Below are 3,776 nucleotides of genomic sequence, written 5' to 3'. Positions count from 1 at the left end.
TTTCAACCAGTCCAGGACTTAGTTTCATTTCTTCTTCTGTCATTCCTTTAATGCTTCCAAGAATCTATTAGCAGGTATCCCATGGCCCAAAACATCAAGATTCAATATATTCTGTTAAGATCAGCATACAGACTGTTTGAGAGTATTACTGAGATTTACTCATTTTGTCTTTGTCTTTCACAGGAAGCTAAAAGTGTGTGTGTGTGTTTGTTAAGGTTAAAGGAGTCTTTACTGTAACTACACAATAGTGGAAGCAGAATGCTTTCCTTCTGTCCTAATGAGACCAGTTGGGAAAAAGTGGTCAAGACACAAAATTTGGGCCAAAATCATGTGACCTGTCTTTTGGTGGCAGCTGATTCCTACTTATTCAGTTTCTGCAAGGTATAAGCACAAGTATCCTATGGCTAGGTCTGGATTCTGAGAATCATCACACTCTGGACTATAACTCAGTTCCATTCTCCAGGTTCAAAGCCTTGTATTGTTTCACTTCCTTGTCACTGTAAAAAGTGACAAGAAAGAATAAAATCTTCCTAGTTGTATTTTGTGCTGCAGCTGCATTATCAGAAATTAAATTGTACCCTCTGAGCCTATCATGTCCTGTTTAGATTAGTATTACTGGCTGGTAAGTTAATGCTCAGTAACATTGTATTGCTCCTGCAACCTGGGCCCAGTGACTGGAGGACTGAGTGATGAAAATTAGTCTTATGCATACACTTGTGTGTGCCTGTCCTTTAGCAGCTAAGTGATACCTGCCCAAGTATGTACAGGTAGGGTTTTGTTCCTATCTTGACTGTTCGGGTTTGAGCGTAAGTAAAATCAGTTTTTTAACTTCAGATAAGTCTTGTCTGAGTAACATCATTTTCTGAAAGTTAACTGCCTGTTTTTCGGGCAGCGTTTTCCTCTAGAAGTGGTAACATGGGGCATTAGTATGCAGAAAGGCCGTTGCTTATGCTTCTTCCTGTAGAGACCTATATACCTCATCCTCAGTATAAAACTGAGGGATCACGAGGGTCAGTCTTTCTTCATTGACAGCCAAAGTCCAATATGGATCTCATCTGTCTTTTTGCCCTGATCCCACATCCTCGCATTCCTGAATCCAGTTCCTGAGTCCAGCTTCCTCCTGCCACTGAGTCCAGCCTGGGACCTTTTCCTTGTGCCTGCTCTGCAGCATCTGTGGTGATGTAGTCACTGCAGGGGGGGAAACACAATTTCATATATTTGTATATATTTTATTATTTTATTATTTTATTATTAATAGTATTTTCCTTGTTATTTTTATTATTATTACTTCATCAAAAAGGTTTTAGTTTTAGTTTCCAACCCACAAGTCTTTTTCTCTCATTTCCCTCTCCCTTTCCCCTGGGGTGGGGTCAAGGAATTGGGACCACAACAACTGCTCACATTTAGCTGCCAGTCAAGCTGGGTTGGGGCTAAACCAAGACTCAGTAGACTAGAAGAAGTAGAACACATTTTTGGATGAGAAATTCCATGAGATTATTTTATGTTACATATCCCTCAGGTATTTTCTTAAAATCTCGTGTCGCTACTTTAATATTTGCAGCCACAGTTCTTCTGTCTCAAAACTAATTATTTTGCATGCTGCTCATAGATTTATATGATCTGAAAAGATGATGAATACTTCTAGCATTATGCTAAAACTATGTATAAGTATAACCCAGGATCCCTATGCTCAAAAACTAAACTAATGAAAAATAAATGTTATCATTAATTACACAAATATATGCCATTAAGTTTTGTTATTACCACACTTTAATGTAAACTGCATTAATTAGGCATGTAGCCTCAGTGTACCAACAACACTAAACATGATCACTTTTTCAAACTAAAAGCATATTGTGTTACAATATCCTATGAAGATATTACTACAATATCCTATGAAGATATTATATACTATGAAGATATCCTATGAAGATTATTACGAGAGAGTTAAGAAGTTTCTCAAAATTTTTACATTTATATCAATCTTTTTAATATTTACCTCCATGTTGAATTATCTCCTCCATTAATATATTGATGATGGATGTATTTTTCTTTCTGATGGGAATTATACTGCAAACTCCCCTTGTCTTTGAAACTGCAAAATATATAACTGAACCACAGAATAATGGAGATTGGAAGGGACCTCTGGAGGTCATCTGGTCAAACCTCCTGCTCATGCAGGATCACCTATAGCCAGTTGCCCCAGACCATGTCTAGATGGCTTTTGAATATCTCCAAGGATGAGACACCCACAATCTCTCTGGGCAACCTGTTCCAATACTCAGTCACCAATACTCAGTACTGAGTTCCAATACTCAGTCACCCTAACAGAGTGTTTCCCGATGGCTGGAGAACAGACCTTATGAGGAACGACTGAGAGAGCTGGGGTTGTTTATCCTCGAGAAGAAGAGGCTGAGGGGAGACCTCATTGCTCTCTACAACTACCTGAAAGGAGGTTGTGGAGAGGAGGGTGCTGGCCTCTTCTTCCAAGTGACAGGGAACAGGACAAGAGGGAATGGCCTCAAGCTCCACCAGGGGAGGTTCAGACTGGACATTAGGAAAAAAAATTTCACAGGAAGGGTCATTGGGCACTGGAACAGGCTGCCCAGGGGGGTGGTTGAGTCACCCTCCCTGGAGGTGTTTAAGGCATGGGTGGACAAGGTGCTGAGGGGCATGTTTAGTGTTTGATAGGAATGGTTGGACTTGATGATCCGATGGTTCTCTTCAAACTTGGTTATTCTATGATTCTATGATTCTATGATTCAGAGGGAATCTCCTGTGTTTCATTTTGTATCCATTGTCTCTGGTGCTATCATTGGGCACCACTAAATAGAGCCTGACTCTATCCTCTTTGCAGCTAAATATCTTCTGGTATTTGTGTACATGGATAAGATTTTGCCTGAGCCTTGTTCTCCCTCGCAGTATCAGTTCTCTCAGCATATATGCAGTTGCTTAACATAGCAACATTGGAGAAGCACTCTTCTTCTTTACTTCAAACACTAAAGTATGAGTGGAGTTGAGCTTAGAAATCACCTGTTTTCCAGAAGTCTTGATATATTACTACTTTATTCAGAGCTGTTTTATGTGATTCTGACTTCACATTTCTTTTAAGATTTACAACTTTCTAGTTTCTCAAAAAATCTTTGGAATGTAAACCTATATTTATCTGAAATTTATCCTAATGGAATAGCATAATATTTTTTTGTTCTTTTTGTCTGTTTAATATGTAACTCCTGACAATCTCTCATCAGTCAATCCATACAAGCCAAATTATTAGTAAGCACTTGTGTTATATTGTACTCCAAATGTAGGGAGTACTGCCATTCACTTATTTTAAACTGTAATATATTTTGTTGTTGTATGGTCTTAAGTACAAGAATACTTGAAAAATACTTTTGAAAAATTATGAATTTTTTTTGGGTAAAATATCCATGACAACTCTAGCCACTGAATAGCCTATATTAAGTTATGGAGTTAAGTTTCTAAATGCCTAAGATGATTTTTGATAGTGAAATAGTTATTCCAAATGAATCTACAAAGCTACTTGCTCTCATATCTGCTGGGGAATGTACTCCAAAGCATAAAAAATTTTTAACCCAAAATGGGTTAATGAGAAATTGAATAATTTTTTTGATGATGACCATTTTGAGTATGGTACCGATATTTTATCATACGCTTGCTTTTTCAGACTAAAAACTACTCTGTGAAGGAAAGAAAAATTTTCTGTGGGACGTATTTTTTGTTTTGTTTTGTTGGGTTTTTATTACTGTTTTCAA

The sequence above is a fragment of the Phaenicophaeus curvirostris genome, chromosome 3, assembly GCF_032191515.1.
Source record: "Phaenicophaeus curvirostris isolate KB17595 chromosome 3, BPBGC_Pcur_1.0, whole genome shotgun sequence".
In the NCBI taxonomy this organism is placed as follows: Eukaryota; Metazoa; Chordata; class Aves; order Cuculiformes; family Cuculidae; genus Phaenicophaeus; species Phaenicophaeus curvirostris.
The sequence above is the reverse complement of the archived record's forward strand: the minus strand, read 5'-3'. Positions refer to the sequence as shown.